The sequence below is a fragment of the Euphorbia lathyris genome, chromosome 4 (assembly GCF_963576675.1).
Source record: "Euphorbia lathyris chromosome 4, ddEupLath1.1, whole genome shotgun sequence".
Taxonomy (NCBI): Eukaryota; Viridiplantae; Streptophyta; class Magnoliopsida; order Malpighiales; family Euphorbiaceae; genus Euphorbia; species Euphorbia lathyris.
Window position 1 is genome coordinate 66,112,609 of NC_088913.1, and position 16,577 is coordinate 66,129,185.

The 16,577-nt window shown below is 34.5% G+C and overlaps 1 long non-coding RNA gene across 1 annotated transcript; it reads left to right on the forward strand.

Moving 5' to 3' along the window:
* Nucleotides 1-1,536: 1,536 nt before the first annotated feature.
* Nucleotides 1,537-2,523, forward strand: LOC136227874 (uncharacterized). Its single transcript, XR_010688311.1, has 3 exons — nt 1,537-1,644; nt 1,725-1,795; nt 1,973-2,523. It is a non-coding gene; the product is annotated as an uncharacterized lncRNA (long non-coding RNA).
* The last annotated feature ends 14,054 nt before the right edge of the window (nt 2,524-16,577 follow it).

Genomic DNA, 16,577 nt, shown 5'->3' on the forward strand with positions numbered 1-16,577 from the left:
TTTTGACAATTTTGCCCTTTGCATAATTTTTGATTCAAAATTTGAGAAAAAAAAATTGAGAGAAAAATTTAAAATTTGGCCTAAACGGATGCGGCATCCGTTCGGCCCATGGTGGGGGCGGACGCGGCACTCCGACCGACCCATGGCAAGAACGGATGGCGCATCCGCCCCCACCATGGGCCGAGCGGATGCGCCATCCGTTCTCACCCTTGGTGGGGCGGAGTGCCACGTCCGCCCCCACCATGGGCCGAACGGATGGCGCATCCGTTTAGGTCAAATTTTGAATGTGCAAAATCGTAAAAATTTTAGTGACGAAAAATACTAAATCGTTCAATTTTTTATGACGAAAAATGCAAAATTCCCCAATTTTTTGTGACAAAAAGTACAAAATCGTCATGAAAAATATGTATTATTTTTATGAGTTCTTTGATAAAAAAAACATAAATTTTAATGTTTCCGACTCGTAATCGTCCATTTTCGTGGTTCAGGTTGTTACACATCAATTATTTTCATAATTTCAATTATTGTTTTTCGGGTTTATGATTTTGGAGAGAGAATTTTTAGTTTTTGATCAAAATTATGAGAAGGGCAAAAAAGTCCAAATGAAGGCGGTGATAGTAATTTGAGTGCGGTATTTAGCCGCTCACTAAAACAAAAGCACTAAGTAGGGTATTGGAATATGTACCTCAATAGCTTGGGATATGCAAGACTATTTATACTAGGTTAGTTGTAACTCTCGATTTGGTAACTAGAAAGTATCCATTAATGCCTCATTAATGGTGGTTACTGAGTTCATTCAAGTGTGACTGTTAGCTCATTAAAGAGTTGTCACTTGCCTTTAATGATGTCGGTTTTCTCAAGACGTGGTGGTTACGAGACATGACGATATTTTGAGACTTAAACTTGATAAATTTTAATTTAAGAATTTGTTCTTTTTTTTAATTTAATTAATTAATTTCGCATAATAAAATTTATGTGAAAAGATAAACAACAGTTTTGTCAAATCTTCATCCAAATTAGATGAAATTTTATCAATTGAAATAGTTTAGAAACCGAATGTGGCCGAATAATAGATCAGATGTAAAAAGACAAACTTATAAATAAATCAAATGCTGAATAACACTTTAAACCTAAAATATTTTGTTAATTTTCATACACCTTTCACAATTTAATAGAGATAAGGCTAAAATTTGCTTAAATACAAATTTATTTTAACATACAAAAGACATTTTATTCCTAACATTAATTTACCTAATACAATATTTGATAGAACTTATTTAACAATATTATCAAATTGGATCTTTCAAATAAATTTATCATAAACTGAATAATAAAGTAGTTTCGTGCATTTTAATAGGTAGTTGATAAATGTACATATTGTTGAATTAACTTGCATTTTGAGAGATTTTTTTACCGACATTTTGACATGTTATTTCTAAGATAGTTTGTTTAAATTTTGTGATGGATACTAACGGAAAACATTCATTACTTTGTTAAACAATTCTAAAAAAAACAATTATATTTGTAGAAAAACAAGTTTTATAACGACCACAAGCTCTGAGCCACATCCATTGCTGCTTTCATTCATCAATGGCAGTATCTTCGGTTTCTTTGAGCTGGGCTTCCACAACCTTATCCAAAAAGGTGTATTTCTCACCCTCTTCTTCTAAATATATGTTCAACCTTGACATTCAATTAATTTGAATTTGAATTTGAATTTGCAGTTGAATAATTTCCCTTGCTCAAATGAATTGCCTCGACCCTTTCCATTAGCTGCTAATTTCCATTGAACAAAGTAAGAAACCCAATTTCTATTAGCTATTCTTTTAGCCAGGATTCATTGATAGGGATACTTGTGGTGGTTTTTCTTGATTCATGGTGCTAAACTGAATTTTTTAGTGTTTTTACCCAAAAAAAAATTGAAGTCCAATACACAATTTACATAGAAATTTTACTATTTTCCTGGGAACAGCCAGTGTTTAACCCTCCGAAGCCCTCATCTGGATCAAGGAGAAGAATAAGAAGGAGGCAGCGGAGGAATAAAGGAGATAAAGGAGATGATACTTACTGTTGAACTTGAATCGGAGACCGATCGGAGACAGAAAGAGGTGAATCGAAGGAATCGGAAAAGAGGAATGAAGGATTTCTGAGGAGAAGAACGTTAGGGATTTAAGAAGAAAGGAGATTTTTTTAACCGTTTAAGTTTCTAAAGCCAATCTTCACGCGCTTTCTAATGAGTGTAATCCCAACTTATTCCATGTCAGAGCCACGTAGACGTTAAGGGGCTATATGTGATGTTTTTAGAGAGTTGAAGGGGTTGAGAGGTTGTCCCCTAAGTTGAGGGGGTCAGATGAAAAAAAGTTGCAAGTTCAAGGGGTTGTATGTGATGTTTTTAGAGAGTTAAGGGGGTTGAGAGGTTGTCCCATAAGTTGAGGGGGCCAGGTGAAAAAAGTTACAAGTTTAGGGGGCTGGATACCTATTAAGCCAATTATTTAACCCTTATGGTTTTACATAATACACTAATTAGTCTCAAACCTTTTTAAAATAATTATATGATCCCTCAGTTTTGATTCCGTTAAATTTTTTAGTCCCTATATAAAATCTCCGTCTACAAATATGTTAAAGAACAATTAAACGGATAAAAATAAAATTTTAAAAGGTAAAATTGCCCCTGATAAAACTTTTGGCTACAACGTTTTAGAAAACAAGTAATACAATCTCGTCTTTGTTTCTATATCCAAAAACATAAAAGAAAAAGAAGGTCGTATAAACTAAAATTAGAGAGACAGTAACAAATAAACTGAGAGTTATTTATATATTTTCATCTCATTTAGTGTTAATATTTGATAAAAAAGACTAAACCATTAAAAGTAAAAAAAAGTTAGAGACCTTATAATTAAATAGTGGACTGATTAATGAGTTATGTAAAATATGGGGACTAAATAATTGTTTACCAAAATAAATAAATGTATTTTTTATATTTTTTTAATATTTAATTGCCATTCGGTCGGTTTCGGTTAACCGCGATTTTTGGAATAAAAAACCGAAAGCGTAACCATTAACCACTATTTTTAAAATTAAAACCGTACACTAGTTCATCGGTTTCGGTTAACCTTATTTTCAGTTTGGTTTTGGTTTTTCGGTTTTCCGGATTTTTGTGTGCACCCCTAGCTTTGATGTTAAATTTTAAATTAACAGTAAAGTTCAATGGCGTCGGTGTAATTTATCCACAATTTATATATCAAACTATTAGTATTTCAAATGTAAGCTTCTTATTATTTAGGTAGAAAACAAAAGTCGAAAAAGTAACGAGACTTAAGATCCAAAGTTTTTCAAAAATAATAGTTTTTTTTTTGTTACCTTCTTCTTTTTTCTATTAACTAAACAAAAGAAATCATATTTACCAGATCAAGTCCCCGATTGACCTAGGGGTGTAAACGAGCATTGGTAGTTTACAAACTATTCGAGCTCGACTCGGTGAAACCTCAATCAAAGCTTGGTTTGGGATCGGCTCGAGCACTAACGAGCTGAGTCCGAGCTTCCTCAAGTTCAGCTCGAAAGCTCACGAGTAGGCTCGATTATTTTTAATTACTATATATATTTCATTATATATATATTTAATATATATTTCATTGGTTATTATTAGTTTTTCATCACAATTCACAATTCAAATAAGATTTAATTCATAGAAAAAGACAAAAAAAAAAAGCTTAGACATTTGAATCTTTAACTAGACAATTAGGTTTTGATAAGAAACAAAATACATTACAAACTTTAATATATATTTTATTGTTTGAAATTTTTCTTCGAGTTTGTGTTTTCTGATCACAAATATCATCTACTATTCTAGAATTTCGACAATAACATGATTGTTTTTCTTTATAAATATTGTAAACTCATATGGAGTATGTTATAAGGTTTTTTTTGGTTTTCTACTCTATTTATGTTATGCATGTATGATAAATTTGGTTAAAGCTCGATAAAAGCTCGGCTCGGTCAAAACTCGATCAGATTCGATCAAAACTCGGCTCGGTTAAAGCTCATCAAAGCTCAGTTCGAGAGGGTTCAGATCGAGATATTAAGGTCGTTAATAGTCATTTTAAGGAGTTAGTTAAATTTTAATGGTCACCAGTGTTAAAAAGTGTAAAGCTCAGTGACATTGATGTTAAATTTTAAATTACCGTTAAAAGATTAAAGTTCAATGGCATGGGTGTAATTTACCCACAATTTATATATCAAACTATTAGTATTTTAAATTTAAGCTTCTTATTTTAGGTTGAAAACAAAAGTCGGAAAAGTAACGAGACTTAAGATCCAAAGTTTTTTAAAAATAATAGTTTCTTTTTTGTTACCTTTTTCTTTTTCCTATTAATTTTTTAAAAAAGAAATCATACTCACCAGATCGAGTCCCTGATTGACCTAGGGGTGTAAACGAGCCTTGGTAGTTCGTAAACTATTCGAGCTCGACTCGGTGAAAGCTCGATTAAAGCTCAGTTTGATAGGGTTCGACTCGAGTTCGAGATCGGTTCGAGCACTAACGAGTTGAGTCCGAGCTTCCTCAGGTTCAGCTCAAAAGCTCGCAAGTAGGCTCGATTATTTTTAATTACTGTACATATTTCATTATATATATTTAATATATATATCATTGGTTATTATTAGTTTTCTTCACAATTCACAATTCAAATAAAATTTAATTCACAGAAAAAAGATAAAAAAAAAAGTTTACACAATTGAGTGTTTAGCTAGACAATTAGGTTTTGACAAGAAACAAAATGCATTACAAATTTTAATATATATTTTTATTGTTTGAAATTTTTCTTCGAGTTTGTGTTTTCTGATCACAAGTAGTATCTACTGTTCTGGAATTTCGACAATAACATGATTGTTTTTCGTTATAAATATTTTAAATTCATATGGAGTATGTTATAAGGTTTTTTTCGTTTTCTATGCTATTTATGTTACGCATGTATGATAAGTTTGGTTAAAGCTCGTTACAAGCTCGATAAAAGCTCGGCTCGGTCAAAGCTCGATCAGATTCGATCAAAACTCGACTCGGTTAAAGCTCGTCAAAGCTCGATTTGAGAGGGCTCGGCTCATTTACACCCATAGATTGACCGCAGTTCTTACAGAGTTGTTGAAGTTTAACAAACCCAACTTAACTCAAACCATAGTCTTAATCGTCTAGTCCAAGTCTGACAACACTACCTTTAATCAAGTTTTATATTCAAAGCAAGTTCTATGATATTATTTTTTTACAAAACAAAGTATCTGAAATTATACCATTTAATCCTGATGACAATCAAAAGTAGTTATCTTTTAAAAAAAATTACATGATTTCCAAAAACGAACCACGATTGTGTACAATGAAGTTAAAGATGTTTTCAGAGGGACTGTGTTTTATCGATATGTAAATATATATTTTTTAAATAAAAATTATAATATAATTTAAAATACTTTATTTTGTAAATAAACATAGCACATGTCTTTATTTACAAACTTTTAAATCACAAATTTGCAAATTAGATATTGGACACTTCATCCACTTTGGATAAGAATATCCTTATTTCAATTCATCTTCTTACTCAGACTCTCAACGTCTTCTTCACCATCCCAAACTAACGAAAAGATGGCGGTTTATAAAAAGAAGAAATTATGTTTCGTTCAACATTTGAAGAGTTAGTGTCTGTGGAAGAGGATTAGGATGGAAAGCTCAAAAAAATGAGAAAGAAAACAAAAATATAACAATTGAACTGCTGCGATATCGCATCTGTGACGAATTCGTCTCAAATGCGACAAGGGTTGTCGCATCTGCGACAAGAGTTGTTGCATTTGTGACGAAATATTAACGAGCCAATATCCATAGGGTTCGTCTCGGCTCGGCTCGTTTAAACTCCTAGATTGGCCACAGTTCTTACAGAGTTGTTGAAGTTTAACAAACCCAACATAACTCAAACCATAGTTTTAACCTTCTAGTCCATGTCTGACAACACTACCTTTAATCAAGTTTTATATTCAAAGCAAGTTCTATGATATTATTTTTTTACAAAAAAAGTATTTGAAATTATATAATTTAATCCTGATGACAATCAAAAGCAGTTATCTTTTAAAAAAATTACATGATATCCAAAAACGAACCGCAGTTGTGTACAATGAACTTAAAAATGTTTTCGGATGGACTGTGTTTTATCGATATATAAATATATTTTTTTAAATAAAAATTATAATATCATTTAAAATACTTTATTTTGTAAATAAACATAGCACATGTTTTTATTTACAAACTTTTAAATCACAAATTTCACATATTTGATAAACCATGAGTTAGTTTACAAATTACACAAACCACACATATTTGTTTCTGTAATTTTCCTAAGGAGCTTAATATAATAAAAACAAAAAAACTCAATTTATCAAAATTAGAAAAAATGAAGAGCCCTCGAAATACTTATTTTATAAATATTTTATATCATAAAATAGTTTAAAAAAACAACAAAATCATAAAATTAGCAGGAGGTTTGTTCTTAAAAATATTATTGAACTACCAATGAGCAAAGGACCTCTTTGAGTTCCTATACTTTATTCACTCATCCTCTTTGATGTTTTAGAAAAAAAAAACACTTGTTAGAACATTCTTATTGTTGGACTGCAAAGATTCCTCTAAAATTTTCAATCCCTATAACAAAATTAAAATAGATATGAATCATAATCGTATAAATCTAGCAACAAAAAATTTATTCAATTAAGTTGTTTAGCAAAGAGAAGAACATATTTCGGCTGCACCAACATGAACAACCACCTCTTCAAGCGAAGTAAGATCTTAAATATTGGCAGAATTGAGCAGAGTAGCACAAGAAATGGTAGATAATGGTTTCACCTCCAAATTATCCGTTACCATATATCTTACCAACTCTTTCACAAATCCACCTGAACTACTCCCTTTTCACAAATCCACATGAACTACTCCCTTTTACAAATCCGGATCGACATCATCACAACCCTAATAAATAGGAACTTTATTGACAGAAAATAATATATTTGGGAACAAGAATGAGGAAAACAGGCTATTCACTGGTAACAAACAAAGAATTAGCAAAATAAAAATGAAATACTGACGATTCTATGACCAAAATAGGTGATTCGCTGATAGAGACATCTACCTTAGCTAATTGCTTCGAAGAGTTACCAATCTGGTTGGAGCAAGGAACTGCAAAAGACTATCGATTCTGCAACAAATGCAACTCATTCTGAAATGTCAACAACCGATTGTGCGTTACTTTTGTCATGAGTGAAAAACAACTAATTATGCGAAAAAAGACCGGTTAGATCTTTGACATACCTAACTTAAGCAGCAGCAGTTGTCCAATGGAGAAGACGAAATGATCTCGTTAGACACTTCGATATAGTAACAACGTAACCTAGCTAGGTGGGCTATATATAGCTTCTGCCTTGCCTTTCGTGTTCCGGCACCGTTTGCTGTTTTTGGCGAGATAAGGTAATAACTTCCGTTGCTCTTACAATTTTTAAAATTATTGCTCAAACTACTATTTGGTCCTTTAGTTATCTAAAATTTTATTATTTGGCTCGAATTTATTATTTAGGCATATTTAGCTTCTCATCTATCACATAGTTGGATGAAATTTTACTCAATTTGGATAGAGATATAAAAAACTTTTATCCTATTGACCAATGTTATAAAACTCAGATCGGACCGACCGATTCAACCGGTCAAACCAGGAACCGGCTAGACGTTCAGTCCGAGTTGCTCTGGTTTTTCTGATGCTCAAAAAACCGGAAAGAACCAGAGTTAGCCCGAAAACCAGTGCAACCCCGGTTCTTTTCCATTGAAAAATAAAAACTTTAAAACTCTGTATAAAAGCAGATGTATTATAAATAAATAAAGTTCATTGCACTGGGCCATAGCTTCGTGGATCACTGGCTAATCTTTTGAAGGTTGACACTCCTATTTATAATCACTACACTTATCTCATTCTCATCATATAACCGATGTGGGATTGTGGGATTTTTTTTTGTTAATTGTAGTGCGGCTCCTTTCTTCTTTTCTTTTTTTTTTTGAAAGACTTTCTTCTTTTTCTAAATGGATTATTATATTTAATTATTATTATACAACTCATCCTTTAAAGCTGTTTATTAATTACTTTATATTTTTAATTTATTATCATAGTTTCATTAATTATATTTATTGTAAGTTTTTTTTGAAAGGACATTTGTTGTACGTTTATATTTATAATTAACTATAATTAACTAAATCAACATTTGTTTATATTTGTAATTTTAAATTAATTATATATAATTAATATATATTTTTTATTTATTACGTCATCCGGTTCGACCATTCCGAGCCATACGGTACGACCAAGTGACCCGTGACCCAATTATAAATCCGGTTTGATGTCCGGTCCGGTTCTGATAACATTGCTATTGACACATGATGGTATTTTGAGATTTGGACTTGATAAATTTTAATTTAAGAATTTGTTCTTTTTTTTAATCTAATTAATTAATTTCACATAATAAAATCTATGTAGAAAGATAAACTTTAAGATGTGCGACATATCAAGTGTCAAAATATCATAACATATTTAGAGGTTAACAATAGTTTTGTCAAATTCCTATCCAAATTAGATGAAATTTCACCAATTGGGATGGTTTAGAGACTGAATGTGGCCGAATAATACATCAGATGTCAAAAGACAAACTTATACATAAATCAAGTGCTAAATAACACTTTAAGCCTAAAATATTTGTAATTACTGTATATATTTCATTGGTTATTATTAGTTTTCATCACATTTCAAAGAAGATTTAATTCATAGAAAAAAAGACAAAAAAAATCTTAGACATTTTATTCTTTAGCTAGACAATTAGGTTTTGATAAGAAACAAAATACATTACAAACTTTAATATATATTTTATTGTTTGAAATTTTTCTTCGAGTTTGTGTTTTTTGATCACAAATATCATCTGCTATTCTAGAATTTTGACAATAACATGATTGTTTTTCTTTATAAATATTTTAAACTCATATGGAGTATGGTATAAGGTTTTTTTTTGGTTTTTTACGCTATTTATGTTATGTATGTATGACAAATTTGGTTAAAGCTCAATAAAAGCTCGGCTGGGTCAAAACTCGATCAGATTCGATCAAAATTCGGCCCGGTTAAAGCTCAGTTCGAGAGGGTTAGGCTTGAGATATTAACGAGCCAATATCCGTAGGGTTCGACTCGGCTCGGCTCGTTTACACCCCTAGATTGACCGCAGTTCTTACAGAGTTGTTGAAGTTTAACAAACCCAACATAACTCAAACCATAGTCTTAACCTTCTAGTCCAAGTTTGACAACACTACTTTTAATCAAGTTTTATATTCAAAGCAAGTTCTATGATATTATTTTTTTACAAAAGAAAGTATTTAAAATTATACCATTTAATCCCGATGACAATCAAAAGCAGTTATCTTTTAAAAAAATTACATGATATCCAAAAACGAACCGCAGTTGTGTACAATGAACTTAAAAATGTTTTCGGATGGACTGTGTTTTATCAATATGTAAATATATTTTTTTAAATTAAAATTACAATATAATTTTAAAGGTAGCATGCCACCGGGTAAGGACACATCTTAGTGGATAGAAGAAGTACGACAAGCAGTAAAGAGTAAGCGAGAATCCTGTAAAATATTAGGGAAATGTAGGAGTGACGAGAACTACGAAAAATACAAAGAGGCTAAAAGGGAAGTAAAGAAGGTCATACGAGATGCTAGAGCAAAGGTGAATCAGGATATGTATACAAGATTGGATACGAAAAAAGGGGAAAAAACATATATAGAATTGCTCGGATGAGAGATAGAAACACGCGAGATCTCAAAAAAGTTAAATGTGTGAAGGATGTGGACCAGAAAGTCCTAGTTGGAGATAAGGATATCAAGGAACGATGGAGGTCCTATTTTGATGACTTATTTAATAGAGATCGCAGACAAGATGTTGGAGATATAAGTATCCATCACGATATGATAAATCATGAATGCCTGCGGAGAATTCAAAAGGGTGAAGTCAAAATGGCATTAAGTAAGATGAAGTTGAAGAAAGCAGTAGGACCGGATGTCATCTCTATTGAGATTTGGAGATGTTTGGGAGAAAGAGGAATCGAATGGTTGACAATGTTCTTTAACAAAATTTGGAGAAACAATAAGATGCCATCAGAATGGAGGAAAAGTATATTAATCCTTTTGTATAAGAACAAAGACGATGTCCAAGATTGTGCCAACTATCGGGGAATCAAATTAATGAGTCAAACTATGAAACTTTGGGAGCGAGTGATCGAACAAAGGCTAAGGAGGACGGTGAAGATCTCGGAAAACTAGTTTGGCTTTATGCCGGGAAGATCAACTATGGAGGCCATCCATCTAATGAGACTATTAATGGAGCACTATCGAAATAAGAAGAAAGACTTGCATATGGTTTTCATTGACTTGGAGAAAGCATATGATAAGGTACCAAGGGAAGTACTTTGGTGGGCCTTGATAAGGAAAGGAATTTCGCGGAAATATATTGACATCATAAAGGACATGTATGAGGGAGCATGCACGAGTGTACGTACTAGTGTTGGGAAGACTGAAGAGTTTCCTATTGCGATTGGAGTGCATCAAGGTTCCGCACTAAGCCCATTTCTTTTTACCATCGTTATGGATGAACTAACAAGTTCACTTCAAGATGGTATACCATGGTGCATGCTGTTTGCAGATGATATTGTGTTGGTTGATGAGACGAAAGAAGGAGTGGAGAGGAAGTTGGAACTATGGAGACAAACTCTAGAATCTAGAGGCTTTAAGTTGAGCCGAAGTAAGACAGAATATTTAGAGTGTAAGTTTAGCGGCCATATGAGTAGGGAGGCAGGGACAATCACCCTAGATGGGAGAGTTGTTCATGCCTCAGATTGCTTCCGGTATTTAGGATCTATTATCCAAACGGATGGAGAAGTAGATGGAGATGTTGCTCATAGGATTAAAGCTGGTTGGTCGAAGTGGAAGAGTGCTACGGGTTTCCTTTGTGACTCCGACATGCCTAATAGATTGAAGGGAAAATTCTACCGGACGACAATTAGACCAGCATTGCTATATGGTACGGAGTGTTGGGTAGTGAAATACTACCACATCCATAAGATGTCGGTGGCGGAGATGCGTATGTTGAGATGGATGTGTGGTCATACAAGAAAGGATCGGGTGAGTAATGAAATAATTAAGACAAAAGTAGGGGTCACATCTATTGAAAATAAAATGAGAGAAAACCGACTAAAGTGGTTTGACCATGTGAGATGTAGAGCGCTTGATGCGCCGGTTAGGAGAATCGAAGAGTGGCAAAGGGATGTAGTGGTGAAGGGTAGGGGAAGACCTAAGCAAACTTGGAGGAGGGTGATCGAGAGTGATATGAGTTTACTAGGAATTGAGAAAAATATGGTAGTAGATAGGACGGAGTGGAGGGAGCGAATTTGTGTCACTGACACGACTTGATTTCACGGTTTTATATGATGGTTCATGTTAGCTGACCCCGAATCATTTCGGGACTAAGGCTTTGTTGTTGTTGTAAAATTACAATATAATTTAAAATACTTTATTTTGTAAATAAACACAGCACATGTTTTTATTTACAAACTTTTAAATCAAAGATTTGCATATTTGATAAACCATGAGTTAGTTTGAAAATTACACAAACCACACATATTTGTTTCTGTAATTTTCCTAAGAAGCTTAATATAATAATAAAAAAAAACTCAATTTATCAAAATTAGAAACAATGAAGAGCCCTCGAAATACTTATTTGATAAATATTTTATATCATAAAATAGTTTAAATAAACAACCAAATCATAAAATTACCAGGAGGTTTGTTCTTAAAAACATTATTGAAGTACCAATGGGCAAAAAACATTTTCTTTGAGTTCCTACGCTTAACTTCATATACTTTATTCACTCATCCTCTTTGATCTTTTAGCAAGGAAAACACTTGTTGGAACATTCTTATTGTTGGACTGCAAAGATTCCTTTAAAATTTTCAATCCCTATAACAAAATTAAAATAGATATGAATCATAATCATATAAATCTAGCGACAAGAAATTTATTCAATTAAGTTGTTTAGCAAAGCCAGGAACATACCTCATCTTCAGCAATATGAACAACCACCTCTTCAAGCGAAGTAAGATCCTGAATATTGGCAGAATTGAGCAGAGAAGCACAAGAAATGGTAGATAATGGTTTCACCTCCAAATTATCTATCACCATATATGTTACCAACTCTTTCACAAATCCACCTGAACTACCCCCTTTCACAAATCCTCCGATACAAGTGTATGCGAATGCTTTTGAATCATTGTTATTGGTTAAACGAGAAGGTTTTGGATTCAGAATGCGATCTCAACCTTATGATGATTGAAGGTAAGATTTATTGAGTGATTTAATGCTATGTAGAGATCAGCTATGCTACCTATCATGCCCTTGTCGTTCAAGAGTTTAAGTACCATTCCTAATGGTAAAGACATGAGTCTCACCAGAAAACCTACAAATTCCTTATTTGCTTCTGCATATATCAATTTACCATCCTTTTTGTTTATAGTAAGCTTTAGTTCTAGCTTGGAATTGGATGCGCCAGTGAAAGCCATATGCAGATCTTTTGATGTACAATTGATTACAAGTTCAAAATACAGTTTATGAAATAGTGCAAAGAAATATAGGGTTTATAGATAGTCAAAATGATCATACAATTACCTTTGAACGCCGTTGATGAAAAACTTGAGAAGAATTGACTAAACATGGAGAAACCAGAAAACACAACAAAAAGAGGTTAGAAAAGAAAAACTCCCAAATGATCATGAACTCCGACCAAAATGTGCATAAACACAAAACGAAAACAAAAACAGAAGCTAAAATTAATAAACATGAACTATTTTATTCACTCAGCGCGCTGTGTAATTCTTTTCATAAAGAAAAGAAGTCAGCCTTAACGGATAAAAATTTTAAATAGTTCCTATCCCCCCATTGGAACTATACCTGTCACGTTAAAAGGGAACAACACCCCCTGTTTCTCAGATAAATTTTTAATACAGTTGAAATCCCCTAAGATTACCCAAGGCTCAACCACATTCGAATGAAGGTGCAGAAGATCATCCATAAATTGGCGTTTGTAGTGCATCTGCGGTCTGACATAGACAAACGTAGCTAGAAAAGAAGAGATCTGCCCATTCACCCCTCCAACCTCAATTGCAGTGTGCAAAAACTGACTATTTCTAGAGATGACTGAGACCCTCAGGCTAGCAGCATTCCAGAAGAGCCAAATACCCCCATGGAACCCATCGGCATCAATACAAACAAAATTAGTGAAAAGGAGCTTCCGGCAGAGATCATCTGCCCTAGCTGAAGGAATACGAGTCTCTAACAAAATCAGGATGCGAGGCTTGTATACTACCAGTAAGTGACATAGAGCCCGTTGAAACTCATTACCACCGGCTCCAAAGCAATTCCATGACATAATCATAACACACAGAAGGTTGAAAATGAACCAGAGGACAGCTGAGAGCCTAGGCTCCCATTCTCCAGGTTCATACCCTTATCTACAATGCTCCGCAAAGGGGAAATAGCAGCCATTCCAGGACAGCTTCGCTTGTACCGGTTCAAGTTTCCAGGACCTTGTTCAAAATTCTCCTTTCTAGAGGGCATGGTCTCAACATCCATTCATGTGTTAGAATCTTTCTCCGCTAGGGCATTGAAAGGGTTATTAATCTTTAGTATGCTGGACCCAGGAGGTGCTCTGCGTTTTCCTTTCTCAGCAGGTTTTGAGCTTGAAGCAAAACCTGTGAAGGCCATTGTCTTCGCTGACTCCCTTTGATTGCTCTGAAGCTGGGTACTGGTTAATTTGAACACTCCTCCCTCCACAGTCGGCTTCAGATTATTGGGCAACTCCGTTAGGGGTTATCGATTAGCAGTGAACTGAGGAGAATCCATTTTCTTATTGCGGGGGGAGTATTTCCTCTTCGGGATGCACATCCATGCCCCTTAGCCATCCTCTGATTTATTAACAGTGTCTGAACTCATTGTCGACGTGGGTTCACTCTCGGTGCATATTCTTGTTTCCCCCGGTGTCTTTCTCGCAGCTTCCACAACTTCTTCGGTTGTTTTGTCATTCAGGGGGATAGCCGCTGGTTCCTTTTCTTTGACAATGCTAGGGTAGTTGCAGAGGGCCTTCACATGACCATATCTACCACAGTTGGTACAGGCCGTATAAAGCCCTTCGTATTCAACATGGTAAACATTGCCATTCAGACGGAATTGAGCGGTGAGGGGTTTGCTTAGATCAATCTCTACACAAACTCTCACAAACTTTCCTCTCGAGGCTCCCTTTGTGCTCTTGTTTGCTCTAGTTGCTTTGCAAAAGAATTCCCTATTAGCAGCAATGCATCTTCCTGATAGTACTATAAGGGTAGCTCAGGAAATCTTGCCCAGACCACTGTAGAATCTACTGTTGCTTTGGATGGAACAAAATTAGGCTACCAGTTATGAATCATTAAGTAGTGACCTTGTACTGTCCAGGGGCCATCCTGTAGAACATGCTCTCTTTCTGATAGTTTATCAAAGTTAACTAAGTGGAATCCATACCCCAAATCTGTCATTGTAAAATTACCTTCTGTCTACCATATTTCTGTCACCCTGTTTCTCAGAGCAATAAACCCCACATTCCTACCCAGAATTTCCACAATAATATCATTCTCCCAAACTTGGGACCATTCCTCAACTAAATCAGGTGCAATATAAATATCAGGGAACAGAGGGTTACCTTCCACACAGTCGATCTTGCCCTATCCGGTAGCCCTTAGATCGATCGGAGTTCTCCTCGTCTCCTCCATGGTTTCATCGGAAAGAATATCACGATAGGAGTGCCCATTATCGCGCGATGAGAAGGAGGCCTGGTGGTTGCCATCAGGTGGAATAGGCGGTGGAGGAGGGGGTGGGCGCTGCGATTCGTGTTCAAGCATGAAGAGGGGGCGACGACAGTTCCTGGGTTTTTCTATTATTATGATAATAGTAACTGCAGTAAATATTATTAGCACTATATTATGCCGGAATGGCTTTTGAACACTATTGAAATGGACGCGAATCCATCATTTATATGATATTCATTTTTCTGGTTAAAAAAAAGTTTTCAAAAATGAATTTGTATGTAAATTTCTCCTTTTTTAAAGATAATAAATAATCGAGAAATTAATAATCAGAATTTTAATTTACAGTTTCAGATTTCTTTTTTCTAGTTTTTATTATTTTCTATTTATTTATATATTCCTATCAAAATATTTTTAACTTTTACCATTTTTTCACTATAAATTTCTATAAACAATTTTAAATTTTCAGAATTTGATATTTTAAGGGAAAAAAAATATGGGATACTTATAAATAGTTTAACCAATCATGACTACTGACTATTTTTACGCGATAATCATTTTTATATTGCTATTTTAATTTATAAAATTATAAAAGCATCTCCAACAGATGTACTTAGAACAGTGCTTGATAATGTGATACTTGTTTTCATAACTTTCAAAAAGTGTCATCTATTGGAACAGAGGTAGTTGCTTAGTAAGGTTGCCTTACTTTAAAGTTGCCAAACTTTTTTATATAAAAAAATGATTTTTTTACAAGGAAGAGTCAATTTTATTAACTATCATTAACAAGAGCAGTACAGACACAAGGATGAGGTTTTGAAATCCAAAACATCCTCTTGAAAGCAGGTGTAGCTGCACGAGCTAAAGAGTGAGCAGCGGAATTCGCTGACTTACAAATAAATGAAATTGACACATTAACTATATCCCTAATAAGGATTTTGCAGTCTTCAATAAATAGATCCAGAGTCGAATTGCCACTAGTTTCTCGTTGAATAGCATACACTAGCAATTGTGAATCTGATTCCACCAACACGTTCTGTCTTCCAAACTCCTTCAACCAACTCAACACTTCACGACACGAGATTGCCTCCACTAAAAAAACGGGTCTAGAGAGCAGCAAATAATATCGTTACCTGCAGCTTGGAACCCGCCATTGTTGTCCCGCAAGATGAATCCGTAACCGTCAGTACCCAAGGCAGAAAATATAGCCCCGTCAATATCGAGTTTAAACATACCTAGCGGGGGTTTGCACCATTTCTGAGTTACATTAGCAGTCGTCACAACCGCATCACGTCCCTGACTCTGAGCAGCTTTCCAGCTTGAGATGAACTGCATGGCAGCGAAAAAGAGTATGGTAGGCGGTATGACTTGTTTTGACCATACTTTATTATTCTGATTAAGCCATAAGAACTAGCAACAGACCGCCATCGTACCAGTTTCCGACGGGAATAATAATCCCAGCTTCTCCCAGAACTCCCTAAACAAAGAGCAAGAATCTCACAGTCCTGCAATGCTAGTCAGGCCTTAGAAAAGCCGAGCCTGACGACAGCCAACTAAGGCATTGAAGTCCTCCCTCTCCGATTGCAGGCATGTCGGACACAGGTTATTGATCGGAACCCTTCAAGCAGATAAAGTG